This window comes from Protopterus annectens, chromosome 10.part0 (assembly GCF_019279795.1).
Source record: "Protopterus annectens isolate FY-2018-M chromosome 10.part0, PAN1.0, whole genome shotgun sequence".
NCBI lineage: Eukaryota > Metazoa > Chordata > Ceratodontiformes > Protopteridae > Protopterus > Protopterus annectens.
The window spans coordinates 1,513,279,331-1,513,292,133 of NC_056744.1; the positions used below are offsets into that span (position 1 = coordinate 1,513,279,331).

The window sequence follows — 12,803 nt, forward strand, 5'->3', positions numbered from 1 at the left end:
TTCACAGTCTGGAGATGCCTAGCCAGGTACATTCCAATTGGTGCATTGTACTCAATAATGGGTCTGATGAGGGAAGAGTAGAGGGGCACCACTACATCCTTAGATCTTAAAGCAAACCCTTTCGTGATTAGATGGGTCACATAGAAGGATTTTCCAACCACCTTGGCAACATGGTTATCAAAGGAAAGCTGAATATCTACTTGGGTCCCTAGATCCCTTATTATGGTAGTTGAATTATTTTTATTGCACAATAATACAAGTCTACAATTAGGTAGATTTTGTCTTTAAACCCCCATAAGTCCCTATTATAACACTGAAAACTCATTTCACTGAAGCCCAAATGTTCAAATCCATTTCACTGAAAACTCATTTCTCAGAAAAGTGGTGTGTGTGGAAAGCATGCAATGGTGTAATGTCTTACCATAGGAAAAATTAAGGAAGTGAGTCTACCAAAGTATGTGTGAATTGCAATGGTTAGTATCATGTAGTTTTCCCAAATCTGCAGATGTCTGCTCTCTAGCACTGAGTCACTGGGTATGGTGTTTTTCCCCTATTCTCTACGATTGTGTGATCATGGAGTTAGTATATATAAGTAAAGGGTACTCCCCCTCGCAAAATCACATTTTTAGGATATATTTCTTGTGGGAAAGGTTTTCAGTGAAATGAGTTCAACCATATGAGTTTCAGTGAAATTAATTTTCAGTATATGACAAAGACCCATCTTTTACCATGGACCTCTTGGTAATGGTGTTGTCATAAGTGGCTCTCATTTCAGTGATGGATTAAGCACAATATAGAATTGGCACTTGTGATTTCTTGGTTGATTTTTTCCACCACAGTGACTTTTTTAGCTCATGCATTGCATTTGCTGAGACCTTGATGACCTCAGTATACTGACTTAGGACTTCTAGTCGCTATGATGCGGGTACTGTGACTCTATTTTGATATAACAAACCATCATGCTCTGATGATCATGCTCAGGCTGTGCAGTATTTATTTATGAGATGCTTGGTTTGTGTCCAGTGATCTGTCTATTCATTTCACATTTGCTGGATAATAGCTTGCAGCTCTTGGTCAGTTTGGAGAACTTAAGCTTGTCTAGTCCTTTAGTGGTTAATGATCTTATCATCATTGTTTTTACACACAGATGGTAACAACCTCTTCAGTGTCAGATAATAGTGTGTCGTGTACAGGATGTTTATCAGATAATAGTGTGTCATGCACAGGATGTTTATCAGATAATAGTTGGTCATGTACGAGATGTTTATCAGATAATAGTTGGTCCTGTACAGGATGTTTATCAGGTAATAGTGTGTCATGTACAGGATGTTTATCAGATAATAGTTGGTCATGTACAGGATGTTTATCAGATAATAGTTGGTCCTGTACAGGATGTTTATCAGATAATAGTTGGTCCTGTACAGGATGTTTATCAGATAATAGTGTGTCCTGTACAGGATGTTTATCATATAATAGTGTGTCGTGTACAGGATGTTTATCAGATAATAGTGCGTCATGTACAGGATGTTTATCAGATGACAGCTGGTCCTGTACAGGATGTTTATCACATAATAGTGTGTCCTGTACAGGATGTTTATCAGGTAATAGTGTGTCATGTACAGGATGTTTATCAGATAATAGTTGGTCATGTACAGGATGTTTATCAGATAATAATTGGTCCTGTATAGGATTTTTATCAGATAATAGTGTGTCCTGTACAGAATGTTTATCAGATAATAGTTGGTCATGTACAGGATGTTTATCAGATAATAGTTGGTCGTGTACAGGATGTTTATCAGATAATAGTTGGTCATGTACAGGATGTTTATCAGATTATAGTTGGTCATGTACAGGATATTTATCAGATAACAGCTGGTCCTGTACAGGATGTTTATCAGATAATAGTTGGTCATGTACAGGATGTTTATCAGATAATAGTTGATCATGTACAGGATGTTTATCAGATAATAGTTGCTCATGTACAGGATGTTTATCAGATAATAGTTGGTCCTGTACAGGATTTTTATCAGATAATAGTGTGTCATGTACAGGATGTTTATCAGATAATAGTTGCTCATGTACAGGATGTTTATCAGATAATAGTTGGTCATGTACAGGATGTTTATCAGATAATAGTTGGTCATGTACAGGATGTTTATCAGATAACAGCTGGTCCTGTACAGGATGTTTATCTGATAATAGTTGGTAATGTACAGGATGTTTATCAGATAATAGCTGGTCATGTACAGGATGTTTATCAGATAATAGTTGGCCCTGTACAGGATGTTTATCAGATAATAGTGTGTCATGTACAGGATGTTTATCAGATAATAGTTGGTCATGTACAGGATGTTTATCAGATAATAGTTGGTCATGTACAGGATGTTTATCAGATAATAGTTGGTCATGTACAGGATTTTTATCAGATAATAGTTAGTCATGTACAGGATGTTTATCAGATAATAGTTGGTCATGTACAGGATGTTTATCAGATAATAGTTGGTCCAGTACAGGATTTTTATCAGATAATAGTTGGTCATGTACAGGATGTTTATCAGATAATAGTTGGTCCTGTACAGGATGTTTATCAGATAATAGTTGGTCATGTACAGGATGCTTATCAGATAATAGTTGGTCCTGTACAGGATGTTTATCAGATAATAGTTGGTCATGTACAGGATTTTTATCAGATAATAGTTAGTCATGTACAGGATGTTTATCAGATAATGGTTGGTCATGTATAGGATTTTTATCAGATAATAGTTGGTCATGTACAGGATGTTTATCAGATAATAGTGGGTCATGTACAGGATGTTTATCAGATAATAGTTGGTCATGTACAGGATGTTTATCAGATAATAGTGGGTCCTGTACAGAATGTTTATCAGATAATAGTTGGTCATGTACAGGATGTTTATCAGATAATAGTTGGTCATGTACAGGATGTTTAGCAGATAATAGTTGGTCCTGTACAGGATGTTTATCAGATAATAGTTGGTCCTGTACAGGATTTTTATCAGATAATAGTTGGTCATGTACAGGATGTTTATCAGATAATAGTTGGTCCTGTACAGGATGTTTATCAGAAAATAGATGGTCCTGTACAGGATGTTTATCAGATAATAGTTGGTCCTGTACAGGATGTTTTTCAGATAATAGTGGGTCATGTACAGGATGTTTATCAGATAATAGTTGGTCATGTACAGGATGTTTATCAGATAATAGTGTGTCCTGTACAGGATGTTTATCAGATAATAGTTGGTCATGTACAGGATGTTTATCAGATAATAGTTGGTCCTGTACAGGATGTTTATCAGATAATAGTGTGTCCTGTACAGGATGTTTATCAGATAATAGTTGGTCATGTACAAGATGTTTATCAGGTAATAGTTGGTCATGTACAGGATTTTTATCAGATAGCAGCTGGTCCTGTACAGGATGTTTATCAAAAAATAGTCGGTCATGTACAGGATGTTTATTAGATAATAGTTGGTCATGTACAGGATGTTTATCAGATAATAGTTGGTCATGTACAGGATGTTTATCAGATAATAGTTGGTCCTTTACAGGATGTTTATTAGATAATAATTGGTCATGTACAGGATGTTTATCAGATAATAGTTGGCCATGTACAGGATTTTTATCAGATAATAGTGGGTCATGTATAGGATGTTTATCAGATAATAGTTGGTCCTGTATAGGATGTTTATCAGATAACAGCTGGTCCTGTACAGGATGTTTATCAGATAATAGTTGGTCATGTATAGGATGTTTATCAGATAATAGTTGGTCATGTACAGGATTTTTATCAGATAATGGTGGGTCATGTATAGGATGTTTATCAGATAATAGTTGGTCCTGTATAGGATGTTTATCAGATAACAGCTGGTCCTGTACAGAATGTTTATCAGATAATAGTTGGTCATGTATAGGATGTTTATCAGATAATAGTTGGTCATGTACAGGATTTTTATCAGATAATAGTTGGTCATGTACAGGATTTTTATCAGATAATAGTTGGTCATGTACAGGATGTTTATCAGATAATAGTTGGTCATGCATAGGATTTTTATCAGATAATAGTTGGTCATGTACAGGATTTTTATCAGATAATAGCTGGTCCTGTACAGGATTTTTATTAGATAATAGTTGGGCATGTACAGGATGTTTATCAGATAATAGTTGGTCATGTACAGGATTTTTATCAGATAATAGTTGGTCCTGTGCAGGATTTTTATCAGATAATAGTTGGTCATGTACAGGATGTTTATCAGATAATAGTTGGTCATGTATCAGGTAATAGTTGGTCCTGTATAGGATGTTTATCAGATAATAGTTGGTCATGTACAGGATGTTTATCAGGTAATAGTTGGTCCTGTATAGGATGTTTATCAGATAATAGTTGGTCATGTATAGGATTTTTATCAGATAATAGTTGGTCATGTACAGGATTTTTATCAGATAATAGTTGGTCATGTACAGGATGTTTATCAGATAATAATTGGTCATGTACAGGATGTTTATCAGATAATAGTTGGCCATGTACAGGATTTTTATCAGATAATAGTGGGTCATGTATAGGATGTTTATCAGATAATAGTTGGTCCTGTATAGGATGTTTATCAGATAACAGCTGGTCCTGTACAGGATGTTTATCAGATAATAGTTGGTCATGTATAGGATGTTTATCAGATAATAGTTGGTCATGTACAGGATTTTTATCAGATAATAGTGGGTCATGTATAGGATGTTTATCAGATAATAGTTGGTCCTGTATAGGATGTTTATCAGATAACAGCTGGTCCTGTACAGAATGTTTATCAGATAATAGTTGGTCATGTATAGGATGTTTATCAGATAATAGTTGGTCATGTACAGGATTTTTATCAGATAATAGTTGGTCATGTACAGGATTTTTATCAGATAATAGTTGGTCATGTACAGGATGTTTATCAGATAATAGTTGGTCATGTATAGGATGTTTATCAGATAATAGTTGGTCATGTACAGGATTTTTAACAGATAATAGTTGGTCGTGTACAGGATTTTTATTAGATAATAGTTGGGCATGTACAGGATGTTTATCAGATAATAGTTGGTCATGTACAGGATTTTTATCAGATAATAGTTGGTCCTGTGCAGGATTTTTATCAGATAATAGTTGGTCATGTACAGGATGTTTATCAGATAATAGTTGGTCATGTACAGGATGTTTATCAGGTAATAGTTGGTCCTGTATAGGATGTTTATCAGATAATAGTTGGTCATGTACAGGATTTTTATCAGATAATAGTTGGTCATGTACAGGATTTTTATCAGATAATAGTTGGTCATGTATAGGATTTTTATCAGATAATAGTTGGTCATGTACAAAATGTTTATCAGATAATAGTTGGTCATGTATAGGATGTTTATCAGATAATACTTGGTCATGTACAGGATGTTTATCAGATAATAGTTGGTCATGTACAGGATGTTTATCAGATAATAGTTGGTCATGTACAGGATGTTTATCAGATAATAGTTGGTCATGTACAGGATGTTTATCAGATAATAGTTGGTCATGTACAGGATTTTTATCAGATAATAGTTGTTCATGTACAGGATTTTTATCAGATAATAGTTGGTCATGTACAGGATGTTTATCAGATAATAGTTGGTCATGTATAGGATTTTTATTAGATAATAGTTGATTATGTACAGGATTTTTGGATAACACATCTGCACCAATTAGTTGTTTTTTAGGCAGGTATATGGATCTGCCATTAAACCTTTTTAGTCTCATTAACAGTCTTTGGTACTTCAGAGACACTTTGTTTACATTTTATGAGTTAATTAGTGGAACTAATCGTTTGTTGTTAATCTAGAGCTGGAAGCTCTTGAGCTCTAATAGTTTACTAGAGAATGTTTTTAGATGTCCATGCACCTCCAAGGCACTCTTTTTTTCTATTTGTGAATATTTCTGTTCAGCACTACTTAGCATTTTAGTTGACCAGTTGACATAATGGCTAAAGAATGTTTTAAAGTTTGCATATTCTCCCTGTGTATCTGCGAGGTTCCTCCCACCACCAAAATCATGCTGAGTGTTTCCATCTCAATCTCACAAAAGAAATGGACCTGTAGGCTGCAGCATAGAATCTACATGTTGCCTTAAAGGAGAAAAGCTGTATAGACCAACCAGCTTGGGCAATCTCCTCATAAAAGGAGAACATGGATCACATACTATGTGCCATGGCAGGGCTAGTTAGCCACTCAGTGGAATACAAATATGGCTATAGGTGATTTGATCATGTTCCAAAAAACCAATGTGAATCACCAAACACCAAACTGGTAAACAAGGATACAGTCCACGAACTGAGAAGCAAGTGCTGATTACGATTTTAATTCAAATAATAAACTAATAGCGACACAAGACAGAAAATCCAATACATCCAATACATCAAGCGCTTTCACCCAGGCTCTCCCAGGCTTTCTCAAGACAAACTACTACACATTTCAGTGGATCTATTTATACTAAACCCCTGTCTCTCCAGCAGGTGTTGTTGATGTCACATATTAAATTAAGGCTTTTCAAGCTGGTAATGTGCGAGGAGTTAGACTTACAGATATGGACCATCTCTAGTAGGGCATGGTCTGAAATAGCCTTGTAGGCGAGACACAGATAACCTCTGAGCAATATGTACGATACTGAGTAGAGTGATAGTGATTTGAGCCTGTCCGCATAGAACAGGTGTCGGAGGCCATGGATTATCTTTGTGAGGTATTTCTGTGGCCTTTCCAGTTGGTGCAGATGTTTGTAGAGGCATATGCAAATAAAACTTAACTCTGTTGATGTGTCCTACATCTGCCTGGTTATTTGCCATCATTAAGAACTCACAGAATGTGGGAAAAGATTTATTTCTACCTTATATATTTGGTATAAACACCATACCCTGAATAACAAAGTTTTGACATTTCCTTGTTGCAAATGACTGTTTTACCCTGCAATCACAAATGAGTGAAACAGAATGCTAACAAGATGGACATCTATAAACTGTGGGAAAATTCAGTCACAAAATAAGTGTTCAGATGATAACCTAAAATCAAATCAAGTAGCAAACAGCAATGCAAATGGCCAATCCTCCATCACCCCATGTGTGGACTGTGTCACCCACAACCCTGTTGTTTTAGTATGCCTGCCATGAAGCTGCCATTTTGTAACTGTGCAGTACAAACCCTTTTAATCTTACATATGTCACAGAGTCATTACAATACAGTATATTATCATTTTACAGGGTTGGGAGGGTGGCCTAATGGTTACGGTGTTTGCCTTCCGAACACAAAGTGCAGGGTTTGAGTCTCACAAAGGATAATTGGCTAGGTTTAAAATGGCTCTCAAGGTCAGTTAGCTTAGTACTAACCTATGAACCTAAATTTTTTGCTAACAGCCAAGCAGAATTTAAACAGTAGGCATTAGTGCAGGGCCTGAATCAGTATCAGTATCAGCTGGTAATATCAAAGTGGGCGGCTACTGAACATAACTGGATAGTGTGGTTATATTATGACAGGTCAATGATTATTTACCCCTGCTCAAGCAACAGCTGGAATCAATCAATTCCATTCACAAACTCTCACAGAATATCTAAGAATCTATATGTTCTATGATAAAATTTATGCTTTATATTTTGAAAGACAATTTCTTAACAGTTTTTTTAACAGCTAGCCAGAAGAGTTATGTTTCTGTCATACTATATTGTGTGTCCACAGATAAAACCGATGGTGTTATTTTCATACATACACACAAAATATGGTTTCCTACAAACAAACTGTATGAAATCCAATTCACCTGTGTGACATCTTTGGATGTTAGAGGAAATCAGAGTACTCAAACAAAACCCAGACTAACAGAATGAAACTGAACTAGAGAATCAGTTACTGTGAGATGGTGATGCAAGTCACCGTGTAACTGATTTGTTGATGTAGCCACTTAATATGTACAAAGCTATTTGACTGTGGTGTAAAGCAAAATAAATTTTGGCAAACTTGTTACTCTTTAGATATAGTGCTACACCCACCCCTAACGCACACACACAAATATGTATATAACCCATAGGAGTGACTGGTTTATACTGCTTTTAGCAACTACAATACAGTGTGTAACACTGCTTCTACTAAGCCAGATCAGTGACTGTTTAACTCTGCTCAAACAACAATAGGGTTAAGTAACTTTAGCCATTGATGATCCCCATAACTATCAATTACATTCACTGTTTTGACTGTGCAGACTTCAGATGTCTGATATTGAGTAAAATAAATAAACACAGTAAAGTATTCCAGCACTAATGTGGGCTATTGTTACAAAGCCATACTAATGACAGTTTAACACTCACACAGATATGCCCACAAGTTACAGCCACTTTTACTGAATTTGTACACCTCAAATGCCTCTGATTAAATGAATGAATAAATACATAAATAATGGCCACATTAATATAACACATTGCAACTCCCCTCCAAACAGACACACACACACACACACACACACACACACACACACACACACACACACACACACACACACACACACACACACACAAAAAAAATCAGTTACTAAAAAAATGGAAATCAAAGTGTAAACCAACTCTTCTAGAAGTTGTGAATATAGTAAAAGAGATAAAACAACTGGAAATGGGATCTTTAGAAAATTGTAGGAGCAAATTACATAAAAAGGGAATTGTGGGAACAATACATGCTGTATAATGTCTTGGATGAGGAATGAGGTTTAAAAGAAGGCAGGATTTGAATGAGCTATCTAATGTTTGACTGACAGTGACTGGATAGATTATAAACAATGTATAATGTTTGCAACTAAAAATATGTCAATGTGATCTGTTTCCATTTATTTAAATGTATGATCATCTATGTCATAAGTAATAATTTAATAAATTTAATAAAAAAAAAGAAAACAGCCCTGACATCTAGGAATAAAGACCAAGCTATAAACTGATTTGCTCGTCCTGTTTTAGCTTACAGCTTTGGTGTGAGTGTTGGATCAGTTGGACAGAAATACAACAAAAATGCTTCACACTTATCAAATGAAATATAAATATCAATGTATACCAAGAATATATATTCCATGATCTGAGGGAGGTATAGACCTCCTCGAAATGAATTACATGTGTAGAACTGCAGTCATGGGACTGCATACATATCTGCTGACCTCATCACATCCAAACAATCTTGAAAGTTTTAAAACATAAGGAGAGGAAGTCTAAGATGACCACTCTGCTTAGTTTAGCAGAAGCATTCAATTGGCAAGCAGGAATGGAAATCAAACCAGAAGTCGACAAAAATCATATAGCAACTGAATGTGCCAAAAAAAAAAAAAAATATATATATATATATATATATATATATATATATATATATATATATATATATATATATATATATATATATATATATATATATATATATATATATATATATAAGAAGGGTCAGATCAGAAGAAAAGAAGAAATGTTGAAAAGCCATAAATATAGTAGGACATATAGAGATCTCCTTGAACAACCTCATCTTGACAAGGATTTGACACAGGAATGGATAAGGGGAGGTGAGTTGAAACCAAAGGATGAAAGGTTAATAACAGCAGTCCAGGATAGTGGACTATATAGACATTGGTTTACAAAATCCATTGAACGTGGGAGAAACGCATAAATATAGGTTCTGTAAAAAGAATTGGAAACAGGCGCACACCTTGTTGCTGAGTGTGATACACTCATGGCAGAGGGCCTCTACACTGAAAGGCACAATAGTGTATCAAGATTGTTCCACTGAGGATTGTGCAAACACCACAATACATAAGTAGCTGAGAAGTATTGGGAACATGAACCACAAAGTATTATACAGAATGATGATTGGATCAATCCATTACCAACAACCCAAAAAAGTAGATGCGAGAATGCCGGATATAGTAGTTTATGAAAAAAAGACAAAAGTAGTCTTGATCATTGAAATTGTTACACATTGCCATTACAGTGTGTCACATACAGCCAGACACAAAATCATACTTTTGTGCACTGATGACAATCATAATGTGATTACCCCAGCTTTGCAATTACCTGTTTATACTATTACTACGTTGTATAAGTGTAACATGTGCTGTGTACTCTTAATAGCTACTTGATTTGTCATATTGTACTGATTCTGTATAATTTTCTTAACTGTACTGTGGAGCTTTTCTCCACGGGCCTCCACTGAAAAAGGACAATGGTTTAGTCTGGCTATCCTGGTCAATAAATGTCAAATAAATAAATAACTAAATAAATAAATAAAATATCAAGATTTGCAGGTAGAAATAAGAGCAGTATGGAGGAAAAATACACAGATAGTTTCAATAGCAGTAGTAGGAGCAATGGGTCTAATAAAAAAAATGCAGTCATATTTATATATTCTACCAATACATGTAACTCTTATAGATTGCAGGAATCAGTTCTGGGCCCATTGTGGGTGCTATGAAGAACACTTTTGGATAACAAAGTTTGAAGGAATACTGGTTTCATGAACTTTAACCATACCTGACTTAGCAATGGGGTCCATTCCCATAATGGTATTATAAACCCAATTTGGAGTAATTAAACCATACATCTCACACATCCACTTAAACAGCTTGTTTAAAAGTTCAACCCTATGGAGTAATTAAACCATACATCTCACACATCCACTTAAACAGCTTGTTTAAAAATTCAACCCTAATCCCTCTCCCAATAACTCATCACTAAAACCTGCAGTAGAACTCATCTCTTATTTCACAGACATTATAGTGTTCCTAACCAAGGATTCCCACATCTAATCCCAACCCTGCCCAACAGCCACATATCACTACGTCCACTTTCACCTTCAAACCAGTGCCCTCCTTCTATATAAAACAACTGTTAAACTCAAAACATGCTCAGCTTCAGCTGATGAACTTCCAAGTGAGTACCTTAAAATAGTAGCCAATAGCACTGACCACCTTGTCTCAATCCTTATAAATAGCTCAATCCAGGAATCCCATTATTTCATTCTTTAGTAAAAATCACACATTATCTTTCCACGCAAAGTATGCAATTTAACAGTTATTATTAACTTTAGCCATATAGTAATCTTAGGGTCAAAGGAGTATAGTAGGTTAATTGCCCTGAAGGGCCATTTGAAGCTTAACCAATAACCCAAGGTCAGAAACAAACTGAGTACTCTGTGTTTATGATGTGATGACCTTAAACAACATGCTAAATCACCCTCTCTGAAATACTTGAAAAATGCACTCAAAAACATTTGTTAAACTATCTCCTGCAGGAAGAACTCCTGTCCTCCACACAACTCGGCTTCCATACCTCTCATAGTACTAAGACTGCACTTCTAACCCTTATAGATACTGTTAATAAAGCTAGAGATAATGACAAACTAGTCTCCCCCTTATTTCTATACTTCTCTAAAGCCTTCAGCACAGTTTGTCACAGCAAATGTCTACTTCAAATGTCCACATTAGGTCTATCACAGCCCACCCTTCTATGGTTCAAAAGCTACATGCCCAATAGGTATCAGTCAGTAAAATGGCACTTCACCCTCTCTCCATACCACCCAGTCATGACCAGTGTACCACAAGGCTCTGTTCTTGGTCTCCTCCTGTTTAACACATCAACACCCTCCACAGATCCACACAACAGGCCTCCCAAATACAACATGCTGAGGACTCCACACTCAGAGGTGCATCAGATAAACTGGTACATCTCCAAAAACTTACTCAGGAAGCTGTAAAAGACATTGAAACATGGCTTTGTAACTCACAACCCATGCTCTCTCACCCCCCACAAAAAACTACTTTTCCTCACAGATCTCTCTCTCATGAAAAAACAAAATTTAAAATCCTCTCACTTAATAATGCAACATCTGAAGTCACTTCTAATAGCAAATAATGACAGAGGATAGTGGATGATAACTAATACTAATAATGATAATAATATTACTACTAATAATAAAAGGGGATGATGACGACTAAGTTTGCAGATGACTGCAAGCTAGAAGCAGTCATTGAATCCTCAAATGATGTGGCCATCCTGTAGGGAGATTTGTCTCAAATAACTGGTGTCAAAATCATGGTCTGAAACTAAATACCAAAAAATGCCTTACTGTATCTTTTGAAAAGTCATGTACCCCAATGAAATACCACACTGACAATATACCCCTAAGACCTAACCCAGTTGTTCAGGATTTGGGATCTTATGTTCACAGTGGCTTAACTTTTGACCAACATGCATCTATTGCTGTAAGAAAGTCCTTCTATATTCACAGATTATTAACAAAGGGATTGAGCCTAGATCTAGGGATGTCATTGACCCCCTTTAATCAGCCATCATTGGGCCAATCCTTGCACATAATGCCCCCTTTGGCATGTATCTGTTCAGACACATGCAACTGGAGTGCCTACAATGATATCTTACTAAAAGGATACAAGGCCTAAACTACAGGTCTTACAAGGACTGACTGAAACTCTTGTCATTATACTCGGTATCCTACAGGCTGCTAAGACATGATCTGTGACTGGAAGGCATCCTCTAACCTATTATTAATGGATTTTCTATACACCAGTAAGTAAAATGACATCAAAAAATACCTGGCCTAGGGATCTAAACCTCTTTTGCAACATTAATAGAACAGTTTGGAGGGACAGGTATATTTTGTGGAAGATACAGCTACTGTGGAACAGACACCCCACCCACATAAAACAAAGTTTATCCCTATCCATTTTCAAATGCAACTTAGATCTATGGATGGGAAACAGA

At 35.8% G+C, this 12,803-nt stretch overlaps 1 protein-coding gene across 1 annotated transcript in view; it reads left to right on the plus strand.

The window, feature by feature from the left end:
• The window catches only part of LOC122814324 (zinc-binding protein A33-like), a 1,202,255-nt gene that overhangs the window by 122,890 nt on the left and 1,066,562 nt on the right, over positions 1-12,803 (plus strand). The gene's annotated exons all lie outside the window — the stretch shown is intronic.